We start from the raw sequence: 15915 nt of genomic DNA, 5'->3' as shown, positions 1-15915 counted from the left end.
TGCTCCTGTCCTCCCAAGGCCCTGCTTGCGACAGGGAATGTGGTCACCTGCCCCGTGGCAGTCCCATGGGCCCTGGGAGAGGGGCATTCAGCATGCTCAGAGGAGGGACTGGTGTGTCCCAGTGGGGGAAGCCTGGCGGAGTGTTAACATCAGTTCAGTCCAGGTAGTGGCTAAATGTTCTTTTTTGAATGTTCAAAATATTTTGTGAATAATTTTTTTTCTTTATTGAGCTATAATTGACAAATAAAATTGTATATATTTATGCCGTACAATGGGATGTTTTGATATGTGTGTACATTGTGAAATGACTACTGCAGTCAAGCTAATGAACATATCCATCACGTCACATAGTTATCTTTTTTTTTTTTGGTGGTGGAACATTTAACATCTACTGTCTTAGCAATTTTCAAGTATCCGATGTATTATTGTTCACTATAATCACCATGTCATACAGTAGATCTTCAGAGCTAATTTGGCCCGCCTCACTGAAACTTTGACCTACATCTAAGTTTAATTTACATTTTAAAAAAATGTATAATATATTTTTTAGGTTTTTAGAGACTCGGTCCCACTCTGCTGCCCAGGCTGGAGTGCATGGCTGCAATCACAGCTCTCTGCAGCCTCAACCTCCCGGGCTCAAGCAATCCTCCCACCTCAGCCTTCTGAGTAGCTGGGACTGCAGGTGAGAGCCACTGTGCCTGGCCTAAATTTTTCTTTTTTTTTTGAGACGGAGTTTTGCTCTTGTTGCCTAGGCTAGAGTGCAATGGCTTGATCTCGGCTCACCACAACCTCTGCCTCCTGGGTTCAAGCGATTCTCCAGCCTCAGCCCCCCGAGTAGCTGGGATTATAGGCATGGGCCACCATGCCCAGCTAATTTTGTATTTTTAGTAGAGACGGGGTTTCTCCATGTTGGTTAGGCTGGTCTTGAACTCCCGACCTCAGGTGATCCGCCCACCTCAGCCTCCCAAAGTGCTGGGATTACAGGTGTGAGCCACCACGCTTGGCCAATTTTTCTTTTTAACTATTAAAAAAGTGTTGATTGGGCTCTTCCAATGCTCTTGGTTGCTGTGAGGAGCCGCCTGCCATGTCACTCAGGCATAGCGTGTTTATGGAGCCAGGCTCTGTGCAGGATGCTGCATCTGCACCATCAGGACTCAGCTCCCTGGTCAGAGGACACATGCCCCCATGTGAATTAACTTTGTAGACTCCTTGGATGACAGCTGCTGGGGACAGGTGTGTGAGGGGTTGAGGGAGAGTGACTCCGCACCTGGGGCTCTGTCAGGGATGGGTGCCAGTCCAGGCCAGGGCAAGGCTGGAGGTGACAAAGGCAGGTGGGGCCGATCTCACGGCCAGAGTGGGGCTTCCTGAAGCTCGTGGCCCTCAGGTCTCTCATTGTACAGATGGGGAAACTGAGAACCGGAGGGCAGAAAGAACTTGGTTGAAGTCATGTGGAAAATTTGGGGGCCCGATCTCCACATTGACTTCATTTCCTACTTTTACCCACTCTTGCCAGGGACGTCAGGAAGCATTCTTCTGGGTTCCTTCAGTTTTCAGAAAGCTCCAGGCTTGGATTGGCCTCTGTGTCTTTGACCTGTGTTCTCAAGCTTGGAGGTCCTTGGAGTTCTGGGGAATGGGTCCCCAGAAGAGCCCAGGATGCAGGATGGGCGCTCTGGGTGCTGGAGCTGGCTCCCTGGCTTGTGGAGTTCGTTATGCACATCTCTTCCCAGCTCTGAGCTCAGGGACTCAGCTGGCACCTGAAATGGCTGCGGAGGAGTATTTACACCACAGAAATTGGCCGATGCTACAACCCAGAGCTTTTCTCCCGAAGCTGGGAGTGGAACATTCAGCAGCACACCACTGCCTGGGCCCCATCCCCCTTCAACCCAGGCAGCTCCATGTCATCTGTTTTATGCATTGGTTCTAGGGGAGATTTCATTTGAGGGAGGGTTTAAAAATTTTTTTTTAATCATTTATTTATTTTAATCAATCCTGGGTATACCAAGTAAATCTATGCATTATGGACTAACCTGGGCTAACTTGTGTGTTTTGAACTGACCTCTGGGCTAGCAGGTATTCCAAGCCAACCCAGGTATTCTGGGATACCTTGAGTCTCTGAGCTGGCTAATATGTGTGGTTTGTATTAAAGTGTGAGTTCTAGGCTAGTCTGGGCTAAGCGATGTGTTATGAGATAACAGGCATATTCTGAGATAATCTGTGGGTTCTGGGCTCCCCTAGGAACTTGTTCCAGGTCCATCTGTAGACAAGGAACAAACTCCAGTCCCAATCCCCTCTTAGTTCTTTAATGGTGGAGAGAGGCCCTCAGTTTTCCTTCTGATAAATGAGAACTAGAAGCTACCAAGAAACTTGGAGCTCCTTTGAAAGCGAGTGCCTGGGGTGGCTTGGAAGGTCCAGAGCCAGACTCCTCCTGGACTCCTGTGGGAGGGAGAAGACGCAACTGCTCCTGCCTGAGTCAGCAAGGCTGGGCTGGGTGCATGACCCACTGTGGGACCATTGTGGGCTCTGGGGAGGACGCCAGACAATAGGGGAGCTCTCTCCCTTTCTGAATTTTCTTCCAGAAGGAAGGCAGGGACCTCATTAAGGACGTGGGCCCACCAAGTCGTGGATATATTTTGGAGTCATTGGTGCATATATGGAACTTAGAGCTATGAAGTTAGATGGGCTTAGAGATGTTCGAGGCCTGCTACCCAGGACATTCGACTTTAGGAGCTCAAGGCTATAGGAGACAGGGGGAGCAACCACAGGGCAGATTAAGGGGACAAGTCACAGGGGCAGGTGCCTGGAGCTCAAGAGAGATGAGGGCTGGGAGAGGTTCCAGGAGGCAGGGGCACAAGAATCTTAGAAAGGTGGAAAGGTAGCAAGTCTGGGAAGTGAAGTGTGGGCTGTTTCATAGAGGGCTCTGAGTATCAGCACAGGGAAGGGTTGTTCCATTCTATCAGCAATAGGGAGCCATCGAAGGTTGGTGAGCAGAAGACAGGCATGAAAGACATGGCAGGCCTGGGGGCCCGCTTGGTGACTGCAAATAGGAGAGAGGGAGGGCTGGAGGTGGGGACTAGGCTGTGCCCAAGCTAGGGTCTCGACATTAATTTAGGTTTTGGGGTGATCTTGAATCTCAGTTTCCTTTTGTTTCAAGTGGGGTAAAAATTCTAACCCTGCCAAATGGGCCCTTTTGTGGCGGGGGCGCTGACGTGCTCCATCTTCTCTGGGCGCCACGACCTGCCATTCCGACTCTGGCCGCTGGGTGGCAGCCGGCCCCCAGCAGCCCCACCCGCAACCCGAGGACTGGGTCAGGGGGACTTTCCTGCGCGGTGACCGGGCTCAGGACCACCCCCATCCCAGCTTACAGTTTTCAGGTGGAGCCTTCGCTCCTTACCATCCCACCAGCTCCTGTCAACTTGGAGGCTCCAGGGGCCTCGGGGCCATGAATTAGGAACTCACTGTCCACACTGCCCGTCCACACTGCCTGCGTGGGGCCTCTCTCTGGGGCAGCTCTGTGCCAGGCACGGGGCATAGGGGACGCTCTTCATAGGGATGCCAGATTTAGCAAATAAATGCAATACTTGGGATATAATTGTACTAAAAATTATTCATCATTAATCTGAAATTCAAATTTCTCTGGCAACTCTGCCCCTATGCCACTGGCCCCCGTCGGAGGAGGACAATCACTCGCACATCCACCCTGAGCACAAGGTGCCTGCCAGCCCGGGCTGTCAGGGCCAAGGACTGGCAGAGAGGGAGCTGGCGCAGCTCTGCGGGGACCAGCCTCTGCTCACGTCAGCTCCCTGGATGCTGTCCACCTGCCCGTCTACCCATCTGACTCCCCTCTCAGGACCGGCTGGGCTCTGAGGATGCAGAGGCCACCGCCACTGTCCTCACGTTCTCTTGGGCTCTATTTCCGTCCTTCCAGGTCCCAGCCACCCGGCGTCTCTGCAAGGCCTTTGCGAGTCTGGTGTGGAGCGGGACGGAACCCACAGCTCCTGCCTGCTCTGGGGGCCCTGCCCTTGGCTCAGCCTCTGTGGTGCACTCTGCCTGGGCTCATGCACTCCGCTCACCACCCCTCAACTGGACCAGGGTAGCCAGAGGGCTGCATGGGTGGCTCAGTGTCCCTGGGAGCATTGGCACTGAGCCTTCATCAGGGTAGTCACGTGCCTGAGCAGGACTGGGGAGGGCAGGGAAAGGAAATGGGGAGGCAGGGGCTGGATTCTGAGGCACTGAAAATCAGCCGGGGAAGAGGAGAGATCTTTCTAGCACATGGAGACATCATCTGTCTCTCTCCTCACCTTCTCGGAAAATATGAGGCTCTGAATCCAGAAGTTTGGCTCTGGGACGCTTCCAGAGACCAGCTGGCCTCGCCCCCTGCTGGATGCTAGATGTGGAAACTGAGTCCCAGAGATGGTTAGCAAGCAACCCAAGGGTTGTCTGGCTGCCTGTCTGAGCTTGGTCCCTGCCTCCTCCAGGCTGGCATCCGCCTCTGTCTCTTGGGCTTCATGAAGCACTTTCTGTCCCTCAGGGTCCCCAGCAGACCATCTGCAGTGATGCAGGCCAGGTCTGGACGACATGGCCTCATCCACTGTCTTCACTAGGAAGAAGACTCGCGAGGCAGGTGAGTTGGTTTAAAGGAACCTGCAGTCTTTTTATCACCTTGATGGCTACGATGGATTTTGTTTCAGGGAGTAGCTGTAAGACTTTAATTAAATCAGGAACTCAGGCCCGGCCAGCTTCCCTGCTGCTTATCAGCTTCTTAAGGCCGTGATTCATTACCCAGGATTATTTTTTTTTTCATCCCTGAAATAATCTTTAAAGGCCTTCTATCAGGGAGATTAAAGCCATAAGTCATACACGCCCACGTGGATGCTTTGTTTTCTCTGCACATGGGCGGTGTAGAGCCACCCAGAGGACTGGTCCATGGTGCTGCCCCAGCCTCCTGGGCTCCTGCTGGGCCCTCTGCTGCCAGGACCAGGAGTGGGGGGAGTATCTGGTTGGCATGGCTGTCTGGCTGGGCAGAGGTTCGGCCATCATTGTGGGTGCTGAGGTAGCCTAGGCAGGTGGGGAGTGGGTGAGAATGGAACTCCCTGCTTTATGATTTTTCTCCTTCTTTCATTTAACAAATGTTCATTGGCCCCCTGGGCCACTTCCTGTTCTGGGTGCTGGGCAGAGCAAGACAGATGACATGCCTTTTGGGGATACAGACAAGTAAGTGAGTGATGACACCACATTTATTTGTTACTCTGCCTCCAAGCCTCTTTATCTCTTTGCCTTGACTCTCTCTCCCTGTCTTTCTCTCAAATCACAGAAGCAAGGCTTTCTTTTCCAATGGGAGGTAGGATTGCTTACTAGAGGTACTGGCTTTTGATCTCATGTTGAATTATTCACTGTGAATCTCCCCTGAGCCAGTTTCAGGGGCAGGATGGTCTCAATCTGGATCCCTAGGCCCTTAAGAATTTATAAAGCCTCCAGTTCAGCCTCTAATGGGGACAAAGGTAACTGGGGGTTTAGAGAGAGGAGGATGGGCTGCCTGGAGGAGGTGGCCATGGGGACTTGGAGGTTGGACTGCAAAGAACTTGAACCTAGAGCATGACCTTCCCTTCTCTGGTTGCAGAAGGAGCCAAGTGGATCCTAAACCCTTGGGCTCAAGTGCCTGCCTCGCCTCTTTTTAAGGTAAAATATGCGCTGCTGAGGTTCAGCCCTTGATAGGCCCTGCCACGTGTTGGAGCCCTGTGCTCACTGTCAGTCCATTAAGTTGCTATTCACACGGCCAGAGTCCATGGCTTTGGAAATGTTACTGTATTTGTGCAATGTTGTTTTGAGTCATAGTTGCTCGCAGGGTTAGCGGGCTGCCCCTGATTGTGGCTGCTGTGTTTGGGGAGGGGAGCAGAAGATGGAGCTGGAGAAAGCCTCCTATGAAGTCCCAGGGGACTCAAGAGTCCCACTGCACCTGCTAGACAGTGGGGCAGGAGTTGCCACAGGCACTTGTTTGCATGAGCTGACCTTTGAGGAAAGTGTGTATGGGAAGAAGAAATCCCAAGCATGGTTGTGGGTGGACAGAGATAGGGTGAAGGGTCTAGGGAGCTGGGGACCTGAGATGAGAGTCAGCCCCTTCCCCCCAGCTCAGGGCTGCGTCAGACTCCGTACTCCAGCATGTGACCTTCCTTCCTTTCCTTGAATGTGTCTTGTCTTCTTCCCCTGCCAGGTCTCTGCACATCTCTTTCTACTGCCACGTCACCTGGGGTCATCCGTCTGTCTCAGTGTGCCACACTACCCAGATGAGGTCAGGCCCCTGTTAATTGCCACCCCTGGAGTGGCTTTGTGCCATGACTTTGTGGGCCAGGCTCCCTTTGTGGTTGTCAGTCCCATGAGAGTTGGACTGTGGCTGACGGTTCATGGCTGGGCCCCTCTACCTGGCACAGAGCAGACCCTCAAAGAGTGTTTGCCAAAGGAAAAGATGAACCGAGGGAGGCGCAGTCACACTGGAAGGCCTTTGGAGACAGGAGACATGGGGGTCCCTGCTTTAGGTCCCTGGTGGTCCAGCATGGCCTGACCCAGGGAGAGAAGCATCCCCCAGCCCACTTCTGTCCAGAACACAGAGGGCCTCATGATGCAAAGAGGACTGATGGTTGACCTGGGAAGGGATCAGACCTGGGACCCCTGCTCCTTTCTCATGAGGCTACACATGAGGCCTGGGCATGAGCACAGAGGAGAGGTCCCTCCCTTACCCTCCCTGGGCCCCCCACACCTTCCTGGGGTGGGGCGGGGGCTGCAATGAAGCGGGTGGAGACAGTGCAACGCATGATCTGGGGGTGGACACTCTGTGACCTCCTTTATCCGACACTGGCCAGGTTGGAAGACATTTATATTTATATTGATTTTGTGTCACCCATGATGACTTCACTTTCTGAAACAAAACTCAGAAATACATGCAGAATTGTTCCAATCCAGGCCACGCTGATTTTCTATAACATCTGCTCCCAATACTGTGTTGCACGGTGTGTGTGCGTGTGTGAGAAGCCCCGGGATTTTATTAGACAGTGATTGAGTTTCGGGGGGCTGTGGGCTGACCTGCGGTTCATCCAGGAGTTGGGGGGGAAAGCCGACCATGGAGAGGCAATTAGCTGGTGATTCTCCAGAGGCAAAGCCTCTGTCATCACAGCCCCTCTCACCCACGCTCATCCTGCCTCCGTGCTCCAGGCTGTGTGTGCGCTGCTTCTGACAGCCTCCCAACAACCTTGGCGGGTAGTTGCCACTCTCCCATTTGACAGATGAAGGAACAGAGACCCCAGGGTGCCTCATTCATTCATTCATGCATTCATTCATTCATCAGAAGCTTTATTGTGGATCCAGTGTGTTCTGGGCCCATTCGTGGAAGTGAGGGAGATGGGCTAGAACTCAGCCCCGTTGGGACCTGAGCTGGTGCCCTGCTCTGTCACAGGCCTTTCCTCTCCCTGCAATGCTGCTGCCCAGAAATGGGCACCTCAGAGGAGCCTGATAAAATCCCAGGGACTGACCGAGTTAACAAGCCAAGGGGATGGCAGTGCAGGCAGATGGGGCCTGGGTGGCGGGGCTGGACCTGGGCTCGGAGGCACAGGCACTGGGGTCTGGCCCTTGGGATGCTTGGAATCCAGCCCCGTGCTGGTCCCAGCCCTGTGCCACCCCCTCTGCAGGCTCCACTCCCACTAAATCCTGCTGGAAAACATAAAACCTTAACAGTCCTTCATCTTCCTGCCTCCCCTGAGCCCTCAATTCCCCCCAATCCTCGTGGCAGCAGCCCAAGCCCCTCAGTCCCTGCCTTGGATACAGCACGTTGAGGTTCTCAAGACTCTGTTTTTGTCTTGTGTTAGATCAACATAGCAGGAGTGGTGGCAGCAAGGGCGGTAAAATAATAAGACTGCTTATGTGTCAGGCTCCGTTTCCTAGCCATGATCTCAGTCTACCCAAGGACTGTAGGAAGGGAGTACTTTGATCATTACACCCATTTTCAGCAGAGGAGACTGAGCAATGACTTTCTCTCCCCCGCAAAACATGGCCACAGCAGATGCCGCTTTGGCTTAATAACCGGTGCAGGAGAGTTTGAAGGCAACAGAGGCTTATAGCTGAGAGAGAAGAGCAGACATTTGGAGTCCAGTCTTGGCATTGAACCCTCAACTGCTCTGAGCCTTAGTTTCCTTGCCTGTGCAATGGGCCAATGAGCGTTCCCCCTTCATGTAGCTTTTGCGAGGTTCGTGAGATGGTGTGTGGAAAGCCCCGGGCTCAATGCTAGCACAGAGCAGGCGGGGACAAAAGGCACCAGTGAGGAGGAGAGTGGAACAGAGAAGGCGAGACAATGATTCTCTTTTTCTGGAAGACAAGCCAAAAAACAGTTCCCGGTCCTGCCTTTCCGGCCCCAGAGGGAAGGGAGACCCGAGGCACCAGGTGCTAAACCAGGAGTCCTGGAGGTTGGGCTGTGTGGCCTCAGGCCGGGTCATCTCCCTGAGCCTCAATTTCTTCCTTAATGAAACAGGACAGGCTGAGCCTCACTGTCCACCTTTTTAGGGCATCCCAGTGTCTCGAACAATGTCAGATAGGAAAGCTCTCTGAGAAGTTCCCGGCACTGCTCAAATGGGAGGGCGAATGGCTTTTCCAGCACTACTAATAATTTACTCTGTTCTACCTCTCGAGTGGTGAAAAAGAAACTTCTGTAAGAGGATGCTTCCAGCCTGAAATGATTCATCCCCTCTGTGAGATTCCGGTGGCTTCCTGCCACACCATTTCACCTGCCTCCTGAGCTGCTGGGCCTCGCTGGTCTTGGGTTGGCCTTTGCTATTTGAGACCCTGGGGTCCAGTGCATTGGCTCCTGGAGGTCACAGTGCTACCAGCTTGTTGGGTGACTGCTGCCACCTCGGAGCCTCCTTTCTCAAATGGCTGGGATTGTCTGCAGGATCCAGCGTGATGGTGTACAGACATGGTGGCTGGTGCGCAGCTCACAGGAGGTGCATAAGACATGTCAGGCTGCTCTTTCTTAACTCCTCGGCCCAGTGCCTTCCCTCCTTCCACATCAGCTTCCTCCAGACACGGTGGCTGGCATGCAACTCACAGGAGGTGCATGAGACATGTCAGGCTGCTCTTTCTTAACTCCTCTGCCCAGTGCCTTCCCCTCCTTCCACATCAGCTTCCTCATCTATAGAATAAGGAGTTTGGAACTTGAACAATGGCAAAGTGTGAGGCCATATTTTGGGCTGCCCCACATTCTGTAAGGCCAATGGCAGCCGTCACTCATCAGCCTGAAGCAGCTGCAGAATCCTTAACCCAGGACCCAGAGAGCCTCAACCCAACAGTTCATGGAGGGCTAGAACTTCTAAGGCGTGGATTTCTAGGGTCTGAAACAGTTTTGAGGTGGGATGTTCAAAGATTCCGTGTGGGGGAGAGGATCTCAAGCTTGCTGGAAGGAGGAAGAAGAGTGGGAGGAGGAAAATGATAATTCCCCATGTGTATAAGCCTTGTGGTTTACAGAGCATCCTCACCTCGAGGGTGCCCTGTGATACAGGAGGACCTGCCTGGCAGGGAGGTGAGAGATGGGGCTGAGAGGCCCAGGCCTTGGGCTCTGCACCCTGTGACTCTTCCCCATCTCATGGCTCCAGACAGGCTCCAATAGCTGTCATGGCCACCATCCTTTACTGAGGGCCTACTGTGCGCTCGGCCCAGAGCCAGGCATGCACATCTATGATCTCACGACTCCTCACAGCCACCTGCACCCCCATCTTACAGACAGGCAGGCAGAGGCTGAATTGCCATGACTTGGTCATCAAAGGCTGCACAGCTAGATGGGAGCTGAGTGGGTGAGCTCCCATCTGTTCCTGCTGGATTTGCCCAGGCCATTAGCCAGGTCCCCGACATCAAATGAATTCTATAATTTGTAAACGCAGCCGAGTGGCTTTTACAGAGGAATGTCGGGAAGTGATAAAAAATACCTCTGATAGATTTATGGAGCAGCTGAATGCCAGCATCTTGCCTCTCTCCTGCTAGCTCCAGGAGCCACGTGAGGCCGGAGCAGAGGCCCGAGCAGGCTTTTGTGGCTGACAGCCAGGCCTTTCATCGGCTTTTACAAGACAGGTTTACAGCATGGAGGAGATGGTGGCACACGGTGGGAGGAGGGAGCCGCCTCCATCTGGGGCTCAGGCAGAGTAGATGACAGATCAGCCCCTGAAGCCTAGGGGGTGAACAGCCCTTGCCCTCCCCCAGGGTTCTATACCCTCCCTGCCAATGCCTGGGGCCTCAAGGGCTGGGGGCATCTTGGGTGGGGCTAGGAACCTCGGTCCTGACACATGGTGTGACCTGGGACCCTCGGTTTTCTTCTCTGGGCCTCAGTTTCCCCATCTCTAATGCAAAGGGCTTGAACTAGTGCAGTAGTCTTCAACTCCCACCGAGCATCAGAATATACACCCAGCAGGCCCGCCCAGCAGGGATCTGATTTGGGAGCTCTGTGGGGTGGAGCCTGGTGAGGGGTCTGCTGTGACTCTGATGGACAGATGTCATCACTGTCCATCACTTCCACAGAGTGGAACCACCCTGTGGTTCCACTCCAACCACTTCCACAGAGGGAGGAGCTCCAAGACCTGTGGGCCAGTTGGCTGGTGAGTTCAGGAGGCTGCAATGCTGTCTGGGGTTCCATTCCTTTCCTGAAACCCACCTGCTGGGAACAGAGTCACCTGGGCCCAGGTATGGTGGAGGGCAAGAAGACACGTCCAGCCCCCGGGCCTGAAGGCTGCAGCTGCACTCAGGATGCTCTCCTCATCCCCACCACCCTCCAGGCTCAGCATCAGCTGATGTCAGCTGGGAGTGTGTGAAGCAGCACTGGGGACCAGGGACCCAGCTGTGTGCCTCCTTTTCCACATTACTGTGTTTAATCCACTGCCAAATCCTTTAGAGTCCACCTTCTAGATACATCTAGGATTCATACTGCACTCCATCACTCCTGCCACGCCCTTCTCCAAGCCACCACCATGGCTTCTCCTGGATGCCAGCAGTAGCCTCCCCAGTAGTCCCTACCTCATGATGTGGCTTGTTTTCCCTACAGTGGCCAGAATGAGCATCTGCAGACACAAACCAGCGCCTGTGCCTCCCCAAAGGCTGCTGCTGCACTCAGGATGCTCTCCCCCTGCCCTTCCCTCCAAGGCCCCACTCTGCTCCCTCTTAGGAAGGGGTGGCTGGGGCCTGATGGAATTCACAGACAGAGCTCCGGAAGGCATGGAGCAGGAGAGGGGGTGAAGGCAGCAGGGTGAAAGTGGGGCTGTGATGTCCCCTGGTGTCCTCTTTCTGCCCATCACCAGCACACCAAGGCTGGAAATCACTCACTGGAGAAGACATACCCGAGGTGCCCCAGGGATGTGATCACAGCCTTCGAGGAACTAAAGGGTAGTGGCCGAGAAGAGGAGGCAGGTGCATGTGTTCTGGGAGCTCTAGGAGCAGGAGGAAGAAGGAAGGCAGGGGGAGAAGGGGAAGGGAAAAGTGACTGAAGAAAGGCCACTGTCAGCCTGCTGTAAGAACTTTCTAGCCCTCAGAGATGGTCCCTAACGGAATAGACTGCCTGGTGTGGTGGGGAGCTATGAGGAGCTGTGGGCATTGGAGCAGAGGGCAGTGACAATGAGCTGAGGGACATGGCGATGAAGCTGATGGCCTCTAAGACCCCCCCCGCTCTTTGGTTCCACCCTGGCCCCATCATATATGGAAGCCACTGGGAGGGCCACCAGGAGGTTAAAGAGTAGGGTGACCAACTGTCTGTCTCAGTTTGCCTGGCACTAAAGGGTTTTCAGGGGTGTGGGACATTTCGTGTTAAAGCCAGGAAAGTCTTGGGCAAACGGGAACAAGTTGGTCACCCTACGAAAACATGTCTTGTGGGAATGCGCCGCTCCCAAGTTAGCATGGCTCTGGCCCACACACTGAACTCTCAGGCTGGCAGAAATGCCCTGGACCCTTCCTGCCTCCACTCTGCCTCTCCCCTTTCTGCCCCGAAGCCAGGAATAATGGAGCCTGCCTCACTGGCAGGGGCAGACATGGAGCCCCCTGGGCCAGGAATGGTTGCTAATGACAGGCCAGGCCACCTAGAGGCCCTCTCACTTGCCTTCTCTGGGCCTCTATTTCTCGTTCTGTGAAGTGAGACCATGTGGGATGGGTGGCTGGAGAGGGTGCTCCCATGGGTACCTGTCAGCCTGACACAGGGCCCCAGTCCCACCTCTCTTATCCCTGGCCTGAGGCCGCCTTCCCAGCCTCTTTCCTGCTGCACATGGGTGTGTGGGGAGAGGCAAAGTGGCAGTTTCCTCCCTCTTCCTCCAGCAGGCAGGCTGGGGAGCAAGGGGCCTACTCATGCCAGTTTCCTGTGTGTTGCCTGCCTCAGCTGTCTGTCTGTCTGGCCCCAGCCAGGCACCCTCTGTCACTCCCACAACAGCTTACTGTGCCTGGGGAAGGAAGGGTAGAGGGCTGGCAGGAGGGGTGGGCTCAGGTGAGAGCTTCTGCCTGCTCATGGCCTATGGAGGGCACACACAGAGCTGCACCTTGAGTCCTCAGTCCTCAGTGGGTGGCTGAATGAGGGTCCCAAAGTTCACCATAGCTGAGCTTCAGCCCTGGTGCTGCCTGTAACCAGCAGAGCCTAGGGTGTGGAGCAGATGGCACAGGGCAGGGGTAGCCTCAGTCCAGAAGCCAGGAAGCTGGGGCCCCATGCTGACCCCCCACTGACCTGGGCAGGCCAGCGATGAGCCTTGGTGTCATTCCTGCCGATTGCTGTGGCTTGGGCAGCAGATCCTACAGTGCTGGCACCTCGGATGGATGCAGGTGCTGACTCTTACCATGAAACCTGCTCACAGGGCTAGTTGGTGCCCAGCTCTCCAGGAGCTGTACTTCCAGCTTCGCTCTTCCTCACATGCCCCCTGAGCCATCTACAGGTTCCCTCATGGCTGCCATGCCCGAGTATGCACACTTGCACACACACCTTCCAACAGCCTACATCTTCAGACTCCCCATCTTCACACAGCCCCTGCCTCCATCCCCCACATACACACCTTCATACACCCCACACACCTTCGCACACTCACACACTCACATATACCCCCAGCCCCAGAACTACCTGGGAGGGAAGGCGATGGAGTGACAGAGCAGGAGATCATATGTTAAGAAAAATTGCTGGAGAGGTTTGCTTGGGAGCAGCTGCGGGATTGGCAGAGGGGCAGGCCAGCCGGGCACTGAAGCCCTCCCTGTACTCGAGGAGTCCTGAGCTGATCGCTTGGTCCAGGCCCCAGGCTCTGGTCTCCGTCAGTCCAGCCCTCCAGGGTGCCGGTCACCTGACAGCGCCTGAAAGGTCACCTGGCCCTGTGCCCCTACCACAGCCTGGTTCCGGGCAGCGGCTCGGCTGTCACCACTCCACGTCCCCGATGCCGAGCTTTAGGCCTCTTTAAAATGCAGGAGGAAATGAAGTGGGGAGAGCAAAGGTGACTGGCCCAAGGTCGTGTAGAAACCAGGAAGGAAACTAGATCTCCCCAGAGAGGCTGTGAGATGCACTAGAAACAGCAGAGCCTCCTTCAGGAGACAGGGCTGTGCCGGCCCTGCCCGATCCTCTCCACCCTTGGCCTCAGCCACCCTCCCTGGACCTCAGTTTCCTTCTTTGTCAACCATGGAGGCTGACCAGGCCACCCTTCCCAGGCTTTTTTCCTGCCCCAACATGTCAGAGAGATCTGCAGCCTCACTCCAAGCCGTGACTGGGCCTCAACTGGCCGGACTCCTATGTGCAGTTGGGTGTGAGGTGGGAGGGGCTCCTGGGACAGGAGACTGGATTCTGGTCACAGCAGCTAACCCTAATGGGCCCCAGTGCTGGGCCATGAGCCCATGAAGGCTTGTGCAGCATGGCCTTCCAGGTTGCTGGTGTCTCAGGCTGCCAGTTTCCCGAGCTCTCTCATCCCACAGAGGGGCCTGGGGCAGTGGTGGGAGGAAACCCCGAGGGTTCTGTGTTTGTGGAGGAGCCCGCAGGAGGAAAGGCATTCATCTGTTTGGGGTGCTGGAACCCTTTACTCAGTAATTCCAGAGGTTCATCCAGGTGGCCTTAAGATAAAGAGGTTTATTGGGAGGAGAGATGGAGCCAGGAGCCAGGCAGCTCAGGACTCCTCCCTGCCGCTTCTCTGCCTCCTTCCTGCCTCACCTCCAGGGTCTCTGACTCTCCTTCTGCTTGTCTGCTCCATCCTCCACCCTCCTCCTCTGGCCTCTTGCTCTAGCTTTTCTTTTTGTAGAGATGGGGTCTCACTGTGTTGCCCAGGCTGGACTTGAACTCCTGTTCTTAAGTGATCTTCCCACCTCAGCCTCCCAAAGTGCTGGGATTACAGGCATGAGCCACTGTGCCCGGCCCTCTTGCTCTAGTTCTGTCCATAGCCCTATCTGATGGTCTATTGCCCATGGGGCAGAGCCCTTAGTGCCAGTTCACATGATGGGCCTGGCTGCCTATGGGGGGTCATTTCCCCATCCAGTCGGTGCCATCTGGCAGATGTGGGTAGGACCATCACAGCTAGAAGAGGACATGACACCCTGAGTGACACAGCAGTACATGGGGACGTTGTGCAAGGCTTTCTGGAAGAGGAGAAGTCGGGACTTGATGTTGAAGGAGAAGCAGGATTTTAAAGTGTGATGAATGTTCTGTTCGTAGCTCAGGGAATGCTAGAAATGTGGGCTGAAGAATGGTCCACCTAGAGAAGTCTCAGAAGCCATGGGGTGAATGGATCAGAGCGACCGTGGGGAGAGGAGGAGGAGGGATTTGCAGGCCAAGGGTACAAATCTCTAGCAGGTTTGCATTGCAGGAGAAGCTCAGGGGCGAGAGCCACTTAGGACTGGGACAAGAGTTGGAGCAGGGCTGGAATGGGGCTGTGTGTCCCAAAACCAAGGGGAGTGGGCGGCAGCTGTGAAAGAGTCCAGAGTGACAATTGGGAGGCTGAAGGTGCCCTGGTGAGAGCAGCTTCTATGGTGTGGTAGGGCATCGCCTGATTGCATGGGTGAGGGTGTAGACACAGCAGGCATAGGCCTCTTTGGATGTTCCTGAGTGAGAAAGGGCCCTGACACCCAAATGCTTTGCATGCCCAAGGTGAGCAGTGAGAACAGTGAGTGGCGATGCTCATGCCTGCCTCTCCTGGGGAACCTTTGGGGTCAGCATGGTCTGGACAGAACCAGGAGGGCGGTGGGAGTGAGGGTGGAATGCCCTAGACCAGGGTGTGGGAGGCCGCCCTCCTGGGAGCTAGACACCCCTGTCTGGGCTCTCCACTCTCTCTCTGGGTGACCACAGGTTGCTTCTGTCTCTGATCCTATTTCCTTATCTGTAAACTGGGGATAGTGATTCTGCTCTGCCCCTGCCTCCCGCGGTCATGGGGATTGAAATGAAGAGTCATGGTTTAGCCCACGTGCCTATTTGTTGATGGGTGGGGCTGGGGAGGGAAAGGAATGACCACAGCTTCATCATTCACCAGCACTAAAGGCGAAGGGGTGACCTGGGTGCCCGTCCAGGATGCAGGCCCAGGGCTCCTGCCTCAAGGAAGCCGCAGAACTGAGATGACCCTGCATCTCTGGTTGCTTGGAGAAGGCAGGTCTTGAGTGAGTCTGGCCCCAAGAGGCAGGGTCTTGGTGGAGTGGCCTGTTGGCTTTGCTAGGCCTGGACTCCTTAGGTTGACCTGCCCTTGCACAGTGTCTACCCTTTAACTAGGAGCCTTAGCCTGAAGGAGCCCATGGCTGATGGGAGAGTTTCCGGCATCCACAGGTGGGCAGGTGAGTGAGAGGTGCAGTCCTGGGTGAGGCCCTACTGAGAGACCCCAAATCGATCTGAGGATCCAGCAGCCCATTCTGCAGGGGGCTCCCTTTGCTCTGCTTCCAGAAAATTAGGGACAGTGTGGGAGTCGAAGGATG

Source organism: Pongo abelii, chromosome 8, assembly GCF_028885655.2.
Source record: "Pongo abelii isolate AG06213 chromosome 8, NHGRI_mPonAbe1-v2.0_pri, whole genome shotgun sequence".
In the NCBI taxonomy this organism is placed as follows: Eukaryota; Metazoa; Chordata; class Mammalia; order Primates; family Hominidae; genus Pongo; species Pongo abelii.
This window is presented reverse-complemented; position numbering follows the sequence as displayed.